General features: G+C 38.6%; 1 protein-coding gene across 1 annotated transcript in view; it reads right to left on the reverse strand.

The window, feature by feature from the left end:
* Nucleotides 1-216: 216 nt before the first annotated feature.
* Nucleotides 217-22532, reverse strand: part of LOC307127021 (uncharacterized protein) — a 369345-nt gene continuing 347029 nt past the window's right edge. The window contains exon 3 of the mRNA XM_079817954.1: nucleotides 217-485. The gene's annotated coding sequence lies outside the window, so the exon portion shown is untranslated. The remainder of the gene's footprint in view (nucleotides 486-22532) is intronic.

A 22532-nucleotide genomic window follows, 5' to 3' on the forward strand; every position in this document is an offset into this window, starting at 1 on the left:
GACGCCGTTGTTTCTAATACTGACCAAAGCACAGCCTCCGGTAAGGGGCGTGACGTTTCCGACAAACGTGCACTAGGCGGTTAGCGAATCACAACACACTGGGCCAGCTAACCAATCAGAGCCCACTGCGTATTTTTGAGGGACTGGGTTCATACAACCCGGAAAGCATCAGACCGTTTTACAAGGAGGGACAGAGCAGTGTAGAATAATTCAATTCAATTCAATTCAATTCAAATGTATTTGTATAGCGCTTTTCACAATACACATTGTTTCAAAGCAGCTTCACAGAAAGTGCATTTCATAAATGTACATTAAAAAATGTTAGAAAAGAGAATGTTAAAGAAAAAATGTTAGGATAAGTTAATCAATCATGTATTATTTTAGGCCATAACAACGCTGGCGTTGAGTCGTCTCTTCACAGGCGTCGAGTCGTCTCATCACAGGTGTCGGGGCATCTGAAGTCTCCATCAGAGGCTGGATACAAACTGGAGCTGACGAACTAGTTACCTCGGGACTAGTGTCCCGAGATAACAACAGAAAAGCAGATGGGAAATAATTAGCATAGCTGCTGTTCAGAATATTAATGCTGTTGGTGCGATTTAACTGTAGTATAAAACTTAATTATAATGTGAATGCTTGGCTAAAGAGATGCGTCTTTAATCTAGTTTTAAACTGGGACAGCGTGTCTGAACCTCGAACAATATCAGGAAGACTATTCCAGAGTTTAGGAGCTAAATGTGAAAAAGCCCTCCCTCCTTTAGTGGACTTAGATATCCTAGGAATGACCAGAAGCCTCGAGTTTAGTGATCTTAAAGAGCGCGATGGATTGTAGGGCGATAAAAGATCAGTTAAATACACTGGAGCTAACCCATTTAGGGCTTTATAGGTCAGTAGCAATACTTTGTAATTGATACGGAACTTAATAGGTAACCAGTGTAGGGATGATAAAATTGGTGTTATATGATCATATTTTCTTGACCTAGTAAGCACTCTAGCAGCTGCGTTTTGGACTAACTGCAGTTTGTTTATCGATGATGCAGGACAACCAGCTAATAAAGCATTACAGTAATCTAATCTCGAGGTCATGAATGCATGAACTAACTTTTCTGCATCAGAAATAGATAGCATGTTACGTAGCTTGGCAATGTTTCTAAGGTGGAAAAATGCCGTTTTTGTAACATATGAAATATGACTTTCGAAAGATAAGTTGCGGTCTAATATAACACCCAGGTCTCTTACTGTAGTGGATAAAGCGACAGGACATCCTTCCAAGTTAAAGTTGTATTGTGAGAGGTTTTGTGGGCAATTTTTTGGACCAATAAGTAACACCTCCGTTTTATCTGAATTTAATAGCAGAAAATTACACGTCATCCAGTGTTTAATATCATCAACACACGCTGTCAGTTTAGATAATTTAGCGTTTTCATCTGGTCGTGATGAAATATATAATTGAGTGTCATCAGCATAACAGTGGAAATTAATTCCATGTTTTCTTATAATATTACCAAGTGGCAGCATATATATTGAGAATAGCAGAGGGCCTAGCACGGATCCTTGCGGCACCCCATAGTCTACTGATGTTATCTTTGATTTTTCCCCATTTAGACAGACAAAATGGTAGCGGTCTGATAAATACGATCTAAACCAGTTTAATGCCTGTCCCTGAACACCAGTGTAATTTTGAAGTCGATCTAATAGTATTTTATGATCTATAGTATCGAACGCAGCACTAAGATCAAGTAGAACTAGTATTGAGATACAGCCTTGGTCAGAAGCTAGAAGTAAATCATTTGTGATTTTAACGAGTGCAGTTTCTGTGCTATGATGCTGCCTGAATCCTGATTGAAATTTTTCATAGATATCATTTTCTTGCAAGAAAGAGCACAATTGAGCGGACACAACTTTTTCTAGTATTTTAGACATGAATGGAAGATTTGATATTGGTCTGTAATTTGCTAGGTTATTATGATCTAATTGTGGCTTCTTAATGAGAGGCTTTATGACTGCCAACTTGAATATTCTTGGAACATGACCTAAAGATAAAGACGAGTTAATAATATTGAGAAGAGGCTCTTCCACTACAGGTAACAACTCTTTCAGTAGTTTAGTGGGTATTGGATCTAATAAACATGTTGTTGGTTTAGATGCAATGATAAGTTTATTTAGCTCTTCCTGTCCTATGGTTGTAAAGCGGTGTAGTAGTTCTTGAGGGGCGATAATTGCGGTTGAATCATAAGACATCATTAATGATTGTACATTTACAATTTTGTTTCTGATGCTTTCTATTTTGTCAGCGAAGAAGTTCATAAAATCATTACTACTAAACTGTAACGGAATATTTTGTTCAGGCGATGCTTGTTTATTTGTTAGTCTAGCCACAGTGTTAAATAAAAACCTTGGGTTATTTTGGTTATTTTCTATTAGTTTGCGGAGATGCTCAGCCCTGGCTGCTTTTAGGGCCTTTTTATAACGTGACATACTTTCTTTCCATGCGATTCTAAAGACCTCTAAATTAGTATGTTTCCATTTACGCTCTAAGTTACGAGTTTCTCTCTTGATAACATGTGTAGCACTGTTGTACCATGGTGCTTTAGTTTTCTCTCTAACCTTTTTTAATCTAATTGGTGCTACAATTTCTAATGTACTAGAGAAAATGGTGCTCATACTGCTAGTCATTTCCTCTAGTTCATCTGTTTGTTTGGGTTCACTGAGCAGCTGAGCCAGATCAGGTAAGGTATTTGAGAATCTATCTATAGTGGTTGGAAGGATTGTTCTGCCTGGTCGATAACGTGGCGCAACATGACAGATTTCAGCAGTACGCAGTATGCAAGTTACCATGTAATGGTCAGTGACATCATCACTTTGTGGTATAATATCTATATCGGTTGGGTTGGTTCCATGTGATATAATTAAATCTAGTGTGTGATTAAGACGATGAGTGGGACCAGTGACGTTTTGCTTGACCCCAAAGGAATTTAATAGATCTGTAAACGCAGCCCCTAACGCGTCATTTGTGTTATCTACGTGTATGTTAAAATCTCCAACAATTAATGCTTTATCGACGTTGACCAATAGATCTGAGAGAAAGTCTGCAAACTCTTTTAGGAAAGCAGCATAGGGCCCTGGAGGTCTATATACAGTAGCTAAGGCTAGAGATAATACAGATTTCTTTCTTACATCTAATAGCGTGACATTTAGCACTAGTACTTCAAATGAATTAAACCTGTGACCTGTTTTCTGGGTAACATTAAGAATATCTCTATATATTGTTGCAACACCGCCGCCACGACCAATCAGACGGGGCTCATGCTTATAACAGTATCCTGGCGGAGTAGACTCATTTAGACCGAAATAATCATTTGGCTTAAGCCAGGTTTCAGTAAGGCAAAGTACATCGAAACTATTATCTGTGACCATTTCATTTACAATAACCGCCTTAGGTGTGAGCGATCTAATGTTTAGAAGACCTAGTTTTAGAAATTGTTTTTGTTCACTAATATTGAGATTTTCTGGTTTAATCACAATTAGATTTTTCCTAGATCCTACAGTAGATTTAATGTTTGACCTCACTAAACGAGGAATAGACACAGTTTCTATATAATGTTCTACATTGGTACTTATGTCAATTAAGTTAGTACAAAATTGGTTTTGTTCACTAATATTGAGATTTTCTGGTTTAATCACAATTAGATTTTTCCTAGATCTTACAGTAGATGTAATGTTTGACCTCACTAAACGAGGAATAGACACAGTTTCTATATAATGTTCTACACAGTTATGTTCAGACACAGTTTCTATATAATGTTCTACATTGGTACTTATGTCAATTAAGTTAGGACAGCAAATACTGTTATTTGGACTTTGACTTACTAGTCATATGATGGTGTGCAGCGCTCTGGAGATGTTGTCCGACAGAAGAGCCGCTCCGATTCTGCTGGGGTGAAGGCCATCAGGACGGAAGAGCCTAGGTCGCTCCCAAAACAGATTCCAATTATTTACAAAGAGCAGCTTCTGTTCATTACACCATGACATTAACCATTCATTTAGAGCAAATAATCTACTGAACTTTTCATGTCCTAGTCGGTACGTGGGAAGCGGTCCGGACACGATGATCGCTGCTTCAGGCGATGTTCTGCGCACCGTCTCGATCAGGCTCCTGTAGTCCCTCTTCAGAACCTCCGTCTGTCGCAGCCTGGTGTCGTTCGTCCCCGCGTGCAGCACGACAGCTCCGATGCGTTCGTCACCGTTCAGGATCTCGGGAACCTGCGCAGCGACATCGAGAACTCGAGCACCAGGAAAGCAGTGAGTGATAACCTTGCCTTTACCTGAGGTAGCGTGGACATGCCGGACGATGGAAGTACCGATGACCACAGCGTCGCGTTCCGTCTCGCGAAGAGGGGAGAAGCGGTTCCGGGTGGAGATCTCGAAGACCGGGAGGGGCGGAGAGGTCCTCGCTCTGGTCCTGGCTCGCGTCTTCCGCTGTGGAAACACCCAGGGTCCATGGCGCTGTGTCGGTGCCGGAGTGAACGAAACCAGGGATGATGATCGCGTCCTGGGTGCTTGGGTCCTGTGCAGAGAAACACGCGGAGTAGACGAGGTCGGAGTCAAAATGTTAGTATCCACTGACTTGTGCGCATCGGCGCGTGATGTTTCAAGCGCCGTTCGCCGCTCTCTCAGCACAGCTTGTCTGTCTAGAAGGCCGCGAATCTGACTCGCCAACGACTCCAACTCCAACTGCACCGAATGCAGCTCGAACGTGTCCTCACCTGCACTCAAAGGTAACATTAGACACACATCCGAGTTATTCGTCATTGTAGCAGAAGTGCTACGATGGCGAATTGTAGCTATCAGTGTTTACCGGGTGTAACGTTAAACAAGTTACCACGCGTGCAAGGCTAGCGGGCTACCGGTGTAAACAAGTTACCACGCGTGCAAGGCTAGCGGGCTACGGCTAGTAGCGGAAGTTCGGATATAAGTAGCGATATCAAGGCAATCCGATTGTTTTTTATAGAGAATCGTATCGGAGATATGTTCACACGCTGTAAATAATAGAAAGTATTCGTTTGTAAGCGAGTATTAAGAAGAAAATCAAGGATTATGAATCAATTTGACGGAGCTCAAACACAAACAACGCGCTCACAACCCGCGCATGCGCAAATCACCGGGGATAAACTATAATATATCAAGGTCAAATATATGAAAAATAAGGCCATTTTTTTTTAAACGAAGCATGAACACATGTTACAGTGCACCCCACAAACACAGTCAAGCCTTCAAAAGAATGTGTTTTACCACCCCTTTAAAACATTTTTTTTTTTTAAACCATGCATAAACATTATTCTCTCTCAAAAATACAAGCATGTGGGACTTCCGATTTTAGCCATGTAGTGGAAAGACGCGTGGTGTCAGCGCTCCGACTTAAATTTCACAATTATTTCTTATTAACACTATATTTGGGGCTTGTTCACTTTTTTTCTTGCTACTTTTGGTCTCGGTTAACGTTACTTGTTCCTGATGAGTAAAGTTAAGCGAGTCGGCGGTAAAATTAACCCTCAAAACTAGGCGCCTAATCCTGGGCAGGAAAGCGGCAGGATGTTGGACGACGCCTCTAGCCCGCAAACAACCAACACACTGGTGAGCAAACTGGATAAACTAAGGAGAAACATTACGGGTAACTCACCGCGCTGCTAAATTCGTTGCTGGAGACCATTCACTCGTCCATTGCTTCTATTGGATCTACCTTGGCAACTCTTGGTGACTATCATCACTGATATGGAAACTAGTTTATCCGATCACAGCGACAGGTTAACACATATCGAGCAGGAGGTCTCTACACTTCAGTCGAAGTTGGTGTCGGCAACGGAGGAGAATGTCGTTTTAAGATCTAACGTGGAAGATCCAAAAGGCAGAATATTTGTGTGGTCGTTCTTCCGGAAGATATCGAGGGAAAGGACGTCAGGCAGTTTATGACAGATTGATTTGCCGAGGTTGTCAGCGACGCCCTTCCCACCCCACCAGAGCTTGATTGAGCTAATCGGAGCCTGAGACCCAAAGCCCGCCACGGTCAAAATCCTCGTCCGATCATCGAGATTTCACCGCTACATAGAGAAGGAGGCCATGCTGAAATCGGCAAGATCGTCAAAAGAATTCATTCAAGGGACATAATATCAAATTCTATGTGGACTTCTGCGCTTTGGTGGCTAATAGGAGAGCTTAGTTCAACAACATCAAGGGCCTGTTGAAACACGGTGTTCGTTTTGGTATGATCTATCCAGCCAGACTTTGTGTGTCATACAACAATATAGGAGTATTATTTCGATTCTCCTGAGGCTGCAGAAAAATTATACCATCAAAACTTTGCTGTGTAATTTTACGGGCGGCGTTGACGATAAAGAGAGACCCCTTTTTTCCCCTCTCCTCAATCTCTTACTTTTACTATGCATGTAATTAAGGAGAGCTTTGTTCAACAACATCAATGGCCTGTTGTACAAACGTGGTGTTAGTTTCGTTTTGGTTTGATTTAACTTACCCAAGCAGATACGGAGTACTATTTTGATTCTCCGTTGATTAGGAGAGACCCTTTTTTGTTATTTTATTTTTTCTCCTCTCTTTTCAAGCGTTCTCTTTTTGACTATAAAGAGAGAACCCTTTTTTTCTTTTCTTCAACAATAAGGAGTACTACTACGATTCTCCTGAGGCTGCAAAAAATATATCAAAACTTTACAGAGTAATTTTACGGGCGGTGTTGACGACAAGGAGAGAACCTTTTTTTCCCCCCTCCTCAATCTCTTACTTTTACTATTCACGTAATTAAAGAGAGCTTCGTTCAACAACATCAATGGCCTGTTGTACAAACGCGATGTTCGTTTTATTTTGATCTAACTTCCCTGGACAGATACGGAGTACTATTTCGATTCTCCATTGACTAGGAGAGACCCTTTTTTTCTTCTCTCTCCTCTCTTTTCAAGCGTTCTCTTTTTGACGATAAGGAGAGACCTTTTTTTCAACAATACGGAGTACTACTTTGACTCTCCTGAGGCTGCAAAAAAAATCTAATTTTACGAGGGACGTTGACGATAAGGAGATACCTTTTTTCCTTTTTTTTTCTTTTCTTCCCCTTTTATTTATTTTATTATTTTAATTTTCCTCTCAAAAATACGGAGTACTATTTCGACTTTTGCTCGACTCACCTCTTTCTTGCCAGACTATGAGTACCGTTACTTGTTTTGTACATTTACTGAACTGCACCCTGTGTATTCTTTAATAGGGTGATTCTGTCTTATTGGTGTTAAATACTTTAAGTTTGTTGGAGTCAACTCCACTACATAATCGGTTGTGATAAACTAACTTCTGGCCACTAAGTGCCCACTGAGCAAAGTTATGCCCAAAAGACTTCTTTTCAATGTCTTTGCCCCTAAAAACTTTCATTCTGGCTCCTCAGTGAACGTCTTTTCAACGTACGCCTCGTACGTTGAAAAGACGTCCACTGAGGAGCCAGAATGAAAGTTTTTATGACGTCTGTTTTTGACGTGTTCTGCACGTCCGATATAGATGTTCATGAAACCTCAAGGTTAAAAACGATCAAATTTGCTCATTGTGGACATAATTTCCATTTGTAATTGCAAAGCAACTCACAGACAGTGTGTATTTGTCCAGAAATCATGGAAATAAAAGAAACTTAGCTCACACCTTTAGACACTTTAGACAACTTAGCATCTGTAATTCACACATCTTTGGATCGTGAGAGAATCGTGGGATTCAATCCAGGATCTTCTTGCTGTGAGGAGACAGTGTTTCCCACTGAGACACTGGAGCTGCCCTTAATCACAGACATAAGACACACTTTGACTATTCCTGTCAGACGTCTACAGAAGCTCTTACTGAGAATTAACAGAGCTTTGGATGTTGATATTTATGTTTCATTTGAAGTCACCATCGTGGTGGGAAGCGTTTGCTTTAGTTGGCCTCTTGGTTCCCGTAGTTGTGTTAGTCTTTTTTTGGCACAATAGTTGTGGCTGAGAAAGCAAAGATAAAGTGACATCAGGTGTTGTCAGCTCCTTGTTGATGACTAAATCATCAGAAAGCAAGCAGCTAATATTGTGTTTTGTGTGCTTGTTTGGAGCAATAGTCATTTGTTTAAAGCCACTATAACCTTGTGAATCTACTGTATTGGCACCAGTAGCATTAAAATTATCATTTATCCTGAAGGATGATAAAACAGTATGTGCTAACAACATTTTGAGCAAATATTTCACATAGTCACACACAGACATCAAGATTATGTCTATGCTTCACAACAACGATGACAATCAAGTTTGAGTTTTGTACTATGAAGCTACCCATCATGCATTGCAGCATGAAGTTTTTTTTGTTTTGATTGTCACCGTTGTTGTGAATCATATGCAAAATCTTGATGTCTGTGTGTGACTATGAGAAGTATTTTCTCAAAACAATGTGCACATTCTGTTTTATAATTTTTCAGAATAAGTGATTATTTTATTGCTACTGAAGCACAACATCAGATTCTAGACTTCTGATGATTTAATCATCAACAAGGAACTGACAACACCTGAAGTCACTTTATCTTTGCTTTCTCAGCCATAACTATTGTGTTTCTCACACACACAGTTATAACATCACATTGAAAAGACGTCTTTTGGACAGAACTTGGCTCAAGAAAAAGTCTCCTGTTAATTCTAAGGGGGGAGGAGTTGGACACAATATTAGAATCATTACATGGAATGTACGTACGTTGGGAGGCAAAATTAAACATTCCAGAGTTTTCTCTCATCTAAAAACACTGTCCTCTGATATTATGTTTCTTCAGGAGACACATCTGCGTACAGGTGATCACATCAGATTGCGTAAAAAATGGGTTGGTCAAGTATTTCACTCTAGTTTTAATAGCAGATCCAGAGGTACTGCAATTCTGATACATAAAACAATCATGTTTCTTGCAGAGCAAATACTTTCAGATCCTGAAGGACGCTTTGTACTTTGTACTTGTCTAAAGAAAATTGATGTTTTATAAACAAATTTCGGGAGGAGCACATTCAGGAAATTAAAACTGTTAAGTGGAGCAGACCCAGATAATTAAACCTAATTGAACACAAGAAAATAAAAAATAAAATGTTAAAAAAAAAGTGAAAATCAATATCAATATCAATCTTAAATGATCAAAGGTGAATAATGAAATCAATAAAGAAAATACTGATGAAAATATTATTGAAAAATATGTAAAACATTATTCATAAAATATCCTCTATATAATGCAATTTAGAATGTAATTTATGTAAATTCCATTTGTTGTTAAGGAGTTTAATTGTCAAAAAAATAACTCATTATGCACTTTTAATAGTAATTGTCTGAAACAAAATTGTCTGTTCTCCTGCAGGTGAATTGACTAAGGCACAAGGTAATGACAATATAATAGTTAGTGGTACTTGCAAAGTATCACTTCTTCTTTTCATCTTCTTCTCATTTTCATTCTCATGATTCTTCTTCTTCTTCTTCTTCTTCTTCTTCTTCTTCTTCTTCTTCTTCTTCTTCTTCTTCTTCTTCTTCTTCTTCTTCCTCCATACAAATGTTGGCATCCCATGAATAAGGTGGCAAATCGTTAGGCTTATTGAGGAGAATTCTTCTATTGCTTTTACAAGCAAATATTAACATATAATATTTATAAGCAAATACTAACATACACTCTAAAAAGAGATGTATTGAAAATGACGTGTCAGTTTTAACATGTAGTTAGTGTGCTGAGGGACAACACATGTTGTCAAAATTCAAATTTAATGTGTATGTCATTTTAACACACAAATTGTGTCAGGTAATTACATACTCAGATGTAATTTAAAAAATAAAGTGAAACTAAATTATTAAGCATTTAATCAATAGTCGAGTACAGAACGCATGTGCAAACAAAGTACAATGTCTGTACAATATTTCAAACTCAATGACTGGACAGACTGTACATTTTTCAATTACTCACACTTCAACACCTCATCGACGATGCTGCTTTTGAGAAAAGTACATGAAGAGATAACAGTTAACAGAGTTTGCATTTTGAATTAAATTAAAATGTAGCAACTGATAAAACAATGTATACAGGGCCTGACATTAACCTTTTGCTTGGAAATTACATTTTATATGATTAAAGTTGACTTTGGCATGCTTAAATTACTTGATTTTGAGTCATTTTACTTGATTTAGAAGATTTAAAACCCTTTCAAACTTTCAATGCAGAGTGACCACCCAAATCAAGACTATAGTGTATATCAGCTGGTGTGCAGGTGGGCAAGGGGTGGGCAATATGGCTAATATGAGACATTTTATATACAGGTTATTTTTGTTATTTTGGCTATATAAAAGAACAAAGAAGCAAATTACAAAAACAATAGTAAATTTCTCTAAAAAAAAAAAAAAGATACAGATACAGTAGGTTTATTTAATATGTAGGCCTATACATTTATTTAAAACCTGTAGTTGTTTGATTAGCATTAATGACATTATAACGAGTATGAATACAATGTGGCCCCTTTAAGAGTGCGCTCCCTGTTGAACTGCCTGCGTTTTGTGTATGTGCGCCCTGCGCCGAGCACCCATGTGTGCGGATTATTTTCTGTTCCTAACATTTAGTTATTTTGTTTTATTAAGTAATGCTGTGGACGGAATGGAGTTTGTGACGCACTCTTGTGAGAGTTTTGCAGGGAATAAAGTGTGAGCTGTTTAATGTCGATCGCCTCCGTGTTTGCATCAACTCCAGTTACGTTAAGTGAGCTATCCCTATTTTCATTTGTACACAATGCGTTACAACGTAATATTCTGACACATATCCAGTTATTACCCACCTGTTTACGTACACTTAAGCCATAACTGACTGTGTTCATGCGAGATACTCCAGACGGAAATTTTGACATCTGTGGTCGCGTGTATTCAGGCGCAAGGAGAACTGATCATGAGTGCGAGAGAGAGTGCTTCTGTGGTGTGTCATTCAGTGCTATTCTGCCTAGCCCAGTCTTCACTAACTGCAAGTTAATAGATAAATAATTGTAATTGAATTGTAATTTTGTGAATTGTAATATTTTGTGATACAACGGTCTTGGCATTTAATTTGGCCGTAGGCTGAAATTATATTCAACCCGCAAAAGTGGCTAGTGGGAGTGGCTGCCTTACAGCTGAAATCGCCACAGCTGAAATCTACCCACATTTGGCGGGTGTTAATGTCAAGCCCTGAATGTATATGAATAACTTGTATGTACATAGGCCTGTTTGTTTGATAACATAAACACTGCATACATTGCACATTGATGGTGAGTGTCAGCGCGCTTTATAAAATGATGTTGAAAACAACACAACCTGTAAACAGAGATGTGTTAAAAAGGACACATGTTGTGTAGATTTTAACACATGTACTGAGTGTGCTAAGGGACAACACATGTTATGTAGATTTTAACACATGTAGTGTGTATGCTCAGGGACAACACATGTTGTGTAGATTTTAACACATGTAGTGTGTGTGCTCAGGGACAACACATGTTGTGTAGATTTTAACACATGTACTGAGTGTGCTCAGGGACAACAAATGTTGTGTAGATTTTAACGCATGAAGTGTGTGTGCTCCAGTACAACACGTTGTGTAGAATTTAACACATGAAGTGTGTGTGCTCAGGACAACAGATGTTGTGTACACTGTAAAATCCAACAGTTGTTCTTACTAAGACTTTTTAGTTAACTTTAACTTTATTTGTTTAACTTACTTAAAACTATTTAGTAATCTGAACTATTTGCATGCTGTGCATTTGTTACTCAGAAAACCCAAGTAAACATTACTTGACTGGTTTGAGTACCATTTTGTCAAAGCAACAACAAAAAAAGAGGGCGGGCGGTCAAAAGGTTTTTGAGGCGGGGCAATTCTTGATAGACTTTTCACTAATTTCCTCCACTTCTGTAGTCATCGTTCTTCTTAGATGCATTCACTCACTCTCCAGTCATCTTGAATGTTATTGACAATACAAAAAAATTTTTGTCACATAAGTTGACTTCATAAATTTATATTGATTTCCTAAAATTTCTCACCATTATGGTGATTAGTGTTCCCATTTGTTGGGCGCTTGGAACTTCATTTATTATTGTAAATCTCTCTCTATACAGCAATGGTACAAGAAATCACAATGATTTGATTTCAAAGGAATGAAAGTTTATATATATATATATATATATATATACATATACATATACATATACATACGCACCCGTACGTATGTATGTATATACATACATATATATATATATATATATATATATAAATATATATATATGTATAAATATATATATATATATATACATATATATATATATACATATATACATACATACATATATATACATACATACATACATACGTATGTGTGTATGTATGTGTGTGTGTGTATATATATATATATATACAGGGAGTGCAGAATTATTAGGCACGTTGATTTTCTGATCATATTTTTTTTCCAGACACATTTGACCAATTCCAAACCACAGTAATCCTAATAACTACTATTGATTTAGTATTTAATAATGTATAAGTGATATATAATTGTTCATGAAGGCTGGAAATGAAAATCACCTTATATTCAGGTGTGCAGAATTATTAGGCATGTTTTCTTTTACAGATAAATTGAGCCAAAAAAGAGATTTAACTCAGACTGAAAAGTCAAAAAGTATTAAATGCCCATGAGAAGGATGCAATACTAATGCAATACTAGACATTGCAGTTAAGGCATGACCATTGGACAGTGAAATGCTCGTTGGGTCAGCAGGATCTGACAAAAACAGGTGGCGGAGAAAAGACACCTGTTAACTGCAAAAGAATTAAGAATTAAGGTGAAGAATTAAGGGTGAAACCATCAGGAACCCTTTAGTCTCCAGCGCCACCATTTTCCAAAGCTGCAACCTACCTGGAGTCTCCAGAAGTGCAAGGTGTCAGGATCTCAGAGACTTCAGTTAGGTAAAGAATCCTAAAAAATGACCCCCACTAGATAAGAATCATAAGCTCAAGTGTTGTAAAATACATGAAGAAGGTTTTTTTATAGGCTTTATGGACAGATCGGTTGAGAGTGACTCTTGAAGGACCAGCACCACATCCTCTAGTACCACTGTTTGAAGAATTCATCTTCCAGAATCTGGCAGTACGTTTTGGGAGTTCATTTTAGTCCATCCTGAAGTCCGTTTTGCAGAGATGGACTAAAAATGAACTCCCAAAACGTACTGCCAGATTCTGGAAGATGAATTCTTCAAACAGTGGTACTAGAGGATGTGGTGCTGGTCCTTCAAGAGTCATTCTCAACCTATAAAACCTATAAAGCCTATAAAAAAGCAGGCTTCATGTATTTTACAACACTTCAGCTTGTGATTCTTATTTAGTGGGGGTCATTTTTTAGGATTCTTTACCTAACTGAAGTTTCTGAGATCCTGACACCTTGCACTTCTGGAGACTCCAGGTAGGTTGCAGCTCTGGAAAATGGTGGCGCTGGAGACTAAAGGGTTCCTGATGGTTTCACCCTTAATTCTTCACCTTAATTCTTAATTCTTTTGCAGTTAACAGGTGTCTTTTCTTCACCACCTGTTTTTGTCAGATCCTGCTGACCCAACGAGCATTTCACTGTCCAATGGTCATGCCTTAACTGCAATGTCTAGTATTGCATTAGTATTGCATCCTTCTCATGGGCATTTAATACTTTTTGACTTTTCAGTCTGAGTTAAATCTCTTTTTTGGCTCAATTTATCTGTAAAAGAAAACATGCCTAATAATTCTGCACACCTGAATATAAGGTGATTTTCATTTCCAGCCTTCATGAACAATTATATATCACTTATACATTATTAAATACTAAATCAATAGTAGTTATTAGGATTACTGTGGTTTGGAATTGGTCAAATGTGCCTGGAAAAAAAATATGATCAGAAAATCAACGTGCCTAATAATTCTGCACTCCCTATATATATACATATATATATACATATACATATATACACATACATACATATATATACACACTATATATATATATATATATATATATATATATATATATATATATATATATATATATATATATATATATATATATATATATATATATATATATATATATATATACACACTTTGAATTTGATTGCTAACATTAATGACAAAAACTTTTTACTGGGTTGATATAGTCCCTCTATTTTTGTGACAATATTTTACAATTACAATTGAGTCACACAAAGACTTCAACATTCAGCATGCAAAACACAACAATGGTAAGAAGGTCCCCCAGCCCAACCCCCCCCCCCCCCTCTTTTTTTTAACTTAATAAGACCATTACAATTGTATTTGCTGTCGTTATTGGGGTTATACTGACAAAAGACAGCAAATAAAATGGTAAAATAAAGCAATTCATTTAAATGTGCCACAATTCATTCTGGGAGTACACTTCCTCAGATCACAGATAGAATTAAGTTGACACAACTTGATGAGTGTTAAGTGCATTCAATGCTAGTTGAACTACTAAAAATACGTTCACTTTACTTGAATAAAGCGTGGAAACCGATTGCACATAGTTTTTTAAGGTGCCATATAGCTGAAAATGACAGATTAAAACTATGTTGAGAATAATAGTATTTAAGATGTTTGCAGAACATGACACAACACTGTTAGTTAAATAGAACTACTCAAGAAATCTTACTATTAAATCTTAGGTATATAATTATATGGTATCCCATAAAAAACTCATAAACTATCATTTTTTTCAGAAACACAAACTGCCCTCCACCCACTGCTGTTCTATCCAGAGTAACGTTTTAACACATATTGTGTTATATCTACACGTGTCAAAATACCATCAACACACTCTTTGTTTTTTTAACACATCTCTTTTTGCAGTGTATAATATAATATATTAACATAATTCTAGTGGGTGGAAAATATCTTCAACCCTGCTCCTTAGGATCCACTGTCCAGCAAAGTTTATTTCTAAACTGCTTGATTAGCTGATACACTATGTCAGACGTTGGATTTTGGTTGAAAATGAAAATTGGTTTGACGTCTAAATCCAATGTTTGTTTGACATCAAGCTCCAACGTTGGGCAGATGTTGAATTTTTGGAATTCTTGGTGCTTCATACAAAACTAGTCAATGGCTCCCAGAATGCATTGTGGCATGAAGCATGTCACCATTGTTGAGATTCATATGTAGATTATTGATGTCTGAGTGAGTCGAATAGATGCTGGCGATCAAAATGTTTAGTGGACAATGTAGAAATACAGGCTTGCTATAATAATAATAATACAAAATGACCATGTATCAACAGATTAGATTCTGAATGACTTCAGTGAAATAGACCACTATATGATGATCATATCTTTATCATCAAATAAGACAATATCATCTGATCACATTTTCTCTTGCATTTCTTTTCTTAACAAACACAGTTACAATGTTAAAAAGTCAAGTCAAACTACCCAACTAAAGTAAACACTGATCACAATAATGGTGATGTCAAACTGAACTATTCCTTTCAATAAATCATCAACATCTAAACCTCTGTTAATTCTCAATAAGAGCTTCTCTGACAGAAATAAAGTCAATATGGTAAGTAATGTGTGAAGCTGGTAATGCTGTTTGTGGAGTTGTTTAATCCTCCTCTGCTGAGATCTTCAGAGATTTAATGTGCTGCCACACATTTGACCCTTTTTTATAATTTTCTTTTTTTTTCTTACTGTGCGGTGCTTATTCCAACCAAAATTAAACGTCTGTCTGATGTTGGAACTTGACATCAAACAAACGTTGGGTTCAGACGTCAACCCGGTTTTGATTTTCAACCAAAATATGACATCTGACTGACTGGTTGACAGTGTGCGATGTGCAAACATTAACATGACCCCACTTCGGGACACTCCGCCTCCCATGTTTGGGCCGGTCATTCTGCTATGTTGCCTCAATGTGGGTACACCTGTAGTTCGCATTACCCTGCTGGTTCAGTTTTTGGGAGCCTGGATAGAGCTTCCCAATCTGTCCCGCTGGCTCGCTCGAACGATCAGGCTCGGCTATGAGATTCAGTTCGCACAGTTTCCTCCCCGGTTTCAGGGAGTCCGCTATACCATAGTGGATGGCAATGCCCCTGTCAAGCGTGCGGAGGTCCGCTGGAAGAGGCAGGGAGCAGAGTGCAGTCTCGTGGGTGCCCCCTGGCCAGCAAAGGGCGATGGGGGTGTGTGGCAACTTTATTTTCAATTTGTTGTTTGTTTATTTTGTCATGTACTAACGTTTAACGTTTGCCAGTTCCCATCTCCTTCTTCCCTGAACTTCGTTACACCGTGGCCCTGCAGAGTTTGAGCTTGATCCAGGTTCTTCAGGAGGTCAGTCTGGTGGGCCTGCAAAAATGGCATAGTGTGCAGGGCTCCACTAGTCTAACCTGCCGCTATATAGGCCTTGCCCACCAGTTTGAATGTAATCTGACATGTTTAGAGGGCGACACTGGAGGCTTCTAGAAGATGCCACACCAGCTGAGAGATAGCTCACGAGGACATTTTCTCATATCCGTGCTCATGCAGTTCCTCCATATTCAACCAATTTGAAGCAGTAGAGCACACTGTAAAACCTAACAGTTATAGGTACTAAATAAAAATGAGTTCACTGCACTCAAATATTACCGAACGTTAGGTGGACATAATGACTGAAAGAGAACTCAAATTGAATGAGTTATAGAACATTTCTAGTTCCCAGTATGATAATTGGATAATAATTGTATTGTTAAAGCTACACTGTGTGATATTTTCCCCCATCTAGTGGTGAAAAGGTATATGACCATCCAGTGAATTTTAGTTTCTGTTCCTCTCTATTCCGATTTCGTTTCAACTCCTACGGTGGCCGATTTAGTCCAAGATTAACATGGCTTCCAGTTCGACCTCGTCCACATTCGACACGGTGCCTGTGGGATATTCTGTGCGCAGTGGGATGGTTGGAACTCAACTGGCCTAATTATTCGGCTAGAAAGAACTGCAGCTAATCCAGAGTGAACTTTGATGATAGTAATGTTTATTCAGTCATCCAATTGCAAGGCATAAACAGGTTTGCGTGGATATGTACATAAATGTGGTTTCTGTGAGAGAAATAATAAGGATGGTAAATATACATACACAGTTAAGAACTGTATAACTATACTTATAAGTTACATTTGTATAATGTAACCGTAAACCAGAGCTTATTGTACCATATATAGGCGCTAAATGCAGCTGCATTAAAAGGAGCGGAGCTGCCGCTGCTAACAATTCCCAGCCAGCAGAGTCATGTGGGGCCCATATGGGTGTCACCTGGGCTGTCTAACTGGGGCCCAGTCAGTTTTGTCCTCAGTTTCCATGTAGGCCCCACATGGGCTAGCCCAGATGAACTTAACACTGCTCAGTGTGCACACTACAGGCTGTTAAATGTAACTGAATCAGTGTTGGAGTTAATGAGATAATTAAGTGATTAATAGAGTAATGACTGAATATTACTGAAGACTCCTGATGATAACAAGCAGAATCACTGAAGGACAGAGAAACACAACAGACTTCAGACACAACTTCACAAAAGCATTATCAGATTCCCTTTTTACCTATTAGATTGACTTTCTGTTATCTTAGTTTTTATAATTCCCACTGAGCAAAGGCGTACGTTGAAAAGACGTCCACTGAGGAGCCAGAATGAAAGTTTTTATGACGTCTGTTTTTGACGTGTTCTGCACGTCCAATATAGACATTCATGGAACCTCAGGGTTAAAAACTAGTTCAAATTGTGGAAATATTTTCCATTTGTAATTGCAAAGCAACTCACAGACAGTGTGTGTTTGTCCAGAAATCATGAAAATAAAAGAAACTTAGCTCACACCTTTAGACACTTTAGAAAACTTATAATCTGTAATTCACACATCTTTGGATCGTGAGAGAATCGTGGGATTCAATCCAGGATCTTCTTGCTGTGAGGAGACAGTGTTTCCCACTGAGACACTGGTGCTGCCCTTAATCACAGACATAAGACACACTTTGACTATTTCTGTCAGACGTCTACAGAAGCTCTTACTGAGAATTAACAGAGCTTTAGATGTTGATATTTATGTTTCATTTGAAGTCACCATTGTGGTGGGAAGCGTTTGCTTTAGTTGGGCTCTTGGTCCCCGTATTTGTGTTAGCTTTTCTTTGGCTGCTGTAACTGTGTGTGAGAAACACAATAGTTATGGCTGAGAAAGCAAAGATAAATTAACTTCAGGTGTTGTCAGCTCCTTGTTGATGACTAAATCATCAGAAGTCTAGAATCTTATGTTATGCTTTTGAGTTTTGTGTTCATGTTTGGCAAATAATAATTTGTTTATATACTATAACTTGTGAATCCACTGTATCGGGACTAATAGCAATAAAATAATCACTTATCCTGAAAGATGATAAAACTGCATGTGCACATTGTTTTGAGAAAATATTTCACATAGTCACACGTAGACATCAAGATTTTGCATATGATTCACAACAACGGTGACAATCATAAAAAAAACTTCATGCTGCAATGCATGATGGGTAGCTTCAAAGTACAAAACTCATGCTTGATAGTCACCATTGTTGTGAATCATATGCAAAATCTTGATGTCTGCGTGTGACTATGTGACATATTTTCTCAAAACAATGTGCAGCTGCTGTTTAATCATCTTTCAGAATGAGTAATTTGTTTATTGCTATTGGTGTCAATACAGTGGATTCACAAGGTTATAGTAGGCTATATAAACAAATTATTATTTGCCGAACAAGAACCTAAAACTCAAAAGCACAACATCAGATTCTAGACTTCTGATGATTTAGTCATCAACAAGAAGCTGACAACACCTTAAGTCACTTTATCTTTGCTTTCTCAGCCATAACTATTGTGTTTCACACACACAGTTACAGCAGCCAAAGAAAAGCTAACTCAAGTACAGGAACCAAGAGCCCAACTAAAGCAAACGCTTCCCACCACAATGGTGGCTTCAAATTCACCATAAACATCAACATCTAAAGCTCTGTTAATTCTCAGTTAGAGCTTCTGTAGACGTCTGACAGAAATAGTCAAAGTGTGTCTTATGTCTGTGATTAAGGGCAGCACCAGTGTCTCAATGGGAAACACTGTCTCCTCACAGCAAGAAGATCCTGGATTGAATCCCACGATTCTCTCACGATCCAAAGATGTGTGATTTACAGATGCTAAGTTGTCTAAAATGTCTAAAGGTGTGAGCTAAGTTTCTTTTATTTTCATGATTTCTGGACAAACACACACTGTCTGTGAGTTGCTTTGCAATTACAAATGGAAAATATGTCCACAATGAGCAGATTTGAACTAGTTTTTAACCTTGAGGTTCCATGAACGTCTATATCGGACGTGCAGAACACGTCAAAAACAGACGTCATAAAAACTTTCATTCTGGCTCCTCAGTGGACGTCTTTTCAACGTACACCTTTGCTCAGTGGGAATTATCAATAAAAACTAAGATAACAGAAAGTCAATCTAATAGGTAAAAAGGGAAGCTGATAATGCTTTTGTGAAGTTGTGTCTGAAGTCTGTTGTGTTTCTCTGTCCTTCAGTGATTCTGCTTGTTATCATCAGGAGTCTTCAGTAATATTCAGTCTTTACTCTATTAATCACTTAATTATCTCATTAACTCCAACACTGATTCAGTTACATTTAACAGCCTGTAGTGTGCACACTGAGCAGTGTTCAGTTCATCTGGGCTAGCCCATGTGGGGCCTACATGGAAACTGAGGACAAAACTGGCTGGGCCCCAGTTAGACAGCCCAGGTGACACCCATATGGGCCCCACATGACTCTGCTGGCTGGGTAAGCGGTGTCCGGTTACAAAAGTGTGTGCGCAGCTTTAACGTTAGCACTGCAGTGCGCTCTGTATAACAATTGTTAATATGCCGATCAGACCTGATACATATTTCCATCAACATACATTACAAGCAAATATTTTCTAAAAACGAATAAACATTGTTGATAACAAAATAACTGAATGATTATTCAAATAGATGAGCATTACGCTATTGTATGTTGACACAAAAATACTTCTGAGGTGACATCAACTGAATTACGCGATAACACACTCTGAAACACATCTACAATGACAATAACTATTATTACTTACGGAGTTATTAACGCACAGAAATACCACACAAGGAAAAACAGACTTTTGAGGAATAAACAAGCCAGGAAAACTCTGTATAACTCTGTTACTGGACGCTGCTGAGATGAAAACTCTCTGCACATGCACCAGACAAGTCTGAACAAGTTGACGCGCACATGCGCGAGGCAGAGAATTTTGTACAGTGTATTAAAACCGGTTAAAACACGAAAGGCGAAGCTTGAATTTACGGGTATGTCCCTCTTTGGCTAATGTACTTTCAAGATGGAGGGGCAACATGGCGACCACCGTTAGATCCCATTACCTTATGTATTTTCAATGGCATATTATAAACTTACGAGAATACTTTATTACTTGAAAGAAGTAAATATATATTAATGAGCACATATATTTTTGAAAGAACTAAGTGTTTTTAGCTAAGAATAGACTAAAAAAGTTACACAGTGTAGCTTTAAGTGATTAACCCTTAAATTCATGACTATTTCGCCAATCGTTCTTACATATTCGGGTCTTTAGCGACCCGGATCTATATCTAACACGGATGGATCTCTACCGATAATATAAACCTCTCCTGGTATTAGCAATAACAGAAGAATAAACAAAATAAAGCATATTTCGTTAGCTTTTGGCGCTTGGAAGGGTTCCGTTTGAGCAGACGTTTTACACCGTCATCACTGTCCTCGTCAGAACTCATTTCTCAGTACATTCAGTACATATTCTCAAAACGATCATTTTCAACATCTTCAAACTCAATGGGCCCTATTTTAACGATCTGAAACGCAAGTGTCAAAGCGCGAAGCGCAAGTAACTTTGTGGGCGGGTCTCGGCGCTGTTGCTATTTTCCCGGCGGGATAAATGGCTCTTGCGCCCGGCGCAAATCTAAAATGGGTTGGTCTGAAGTAGCTTCATTATTCATAGGTGTGGTTTGGGCGTAACGTGAATAAACCAATCAGAGCGTCATCCAACATTCCCTGTAAAAACCAGGTGCGCAAGTTCCATTATGGATTGCTATTATTATGGTGTATTTACCAGGCGCACGCCAGGAGCGGTTCACAGCCGAGGAGACTGATGTTCTTGTAAGAGCAGTGAAAGACAGAGAAGTTGTGTTGTATGGGGATGGGAGAAACCCACCCAAAATAGCGTCGGTTAAACAGGCGTGGGAGGAAATAGCCACAATTGTTTCATCAGCTGGCATCCCCAGGACGTCGCACCAGTGCCGCAAGCGCTACAATGACATCAGAAGACGGGGAAAGTCCAAGCTTGCCAGCATCAATCGGGCACGCCGTGTAACGGGAGGTGGATCTGCCTCTACTCAGGACCTGACGCCAGCAGAGGACATCGCTGCGTCCACCCTCACCAGAAGTTGCCACTATTGGGCAAACAGGTCTCCTTAATTATTAGACTACAATTAGCCTGAATAATTTGTAAGCTAGATTTATGCCTATTTTTTCACATCTTCGTGGCACACCACAATGATTTCCGTCATCTCATGTGTTAATATTTTTTAGTGTAACAATTTATGATTTGAAAAAATAACTGTTGCATCTGTGTAGATTACATGAGCAAAGTGTATGCGCGTTGTGCACGCTATACATTATGGTCAAGAATGCGCCCTTAAAATAGCATAATGAACAACGCGCAACACGCCACTGACTTTAGACTAGGTTTTTTCTGGTCAGTGGCGCAATTGTTTAATGGAACAGCAAAATAGCACCAGGGATTGTTTGCGCCGGAACACGCCTCCTTTTTTGCGCTGAACCGCCCAGGTAGCGCAAGTTCATTCACTAGTTTAGCGACGTGCTTCTGTGGAGGGAAAAGCGCGCTTTGCGCGAGTGCAAAATAGGAATGACACACGCGTCGGTGTACAAAGTCAATTGCGCTGGGTGCAAGATAGGGCCCAATATTTTGATCACTGACAGCTTTGTCACTTGATGGTGGATCTGGTGAAGGTGACACTAATATTTGATTGTGTTCAGTCCTTGCTCTGCAGTAACCCAGCAGGCACAGTATGTCAATGTGATGTCAGAAAGACGTTGGACTCCAACTAATCCAACGTCAGTCAGATGTCATATTTTGGTTGAAAATTAAAATCGGGTTAACGTCTAAACCCAACGTTTGTTTGACGTCAAGCTCCAACGTCAGACAGACGTTTAATTTTGGTTGGAATAAGCACCGCAAAATAAAAATAAAAATAAAAAACGTACAAAAGGGTAAAATGTGTGGCAGCACATTAAATCTCTGAAGATCTCAGCAAAGGAGGATTAAACAACTCCACAAACAGCATTACCAGCTTCACACATCACTAACCAGACTTACTTTATTTCTGTCAGACGACTACAGAAGCTCTTATTGAGAATTAACAGAGGT

Source organism: Gobio gobio, assembly GCF_949357685.1.
Source record: "Gobio gobio genome assembly, chromosome: 5".
NCBI lineage: Eukaryota > Metazoa > Chordata > Actinopteri > Cypriniformes > Gobionidae > Gobio > Gobio gobio.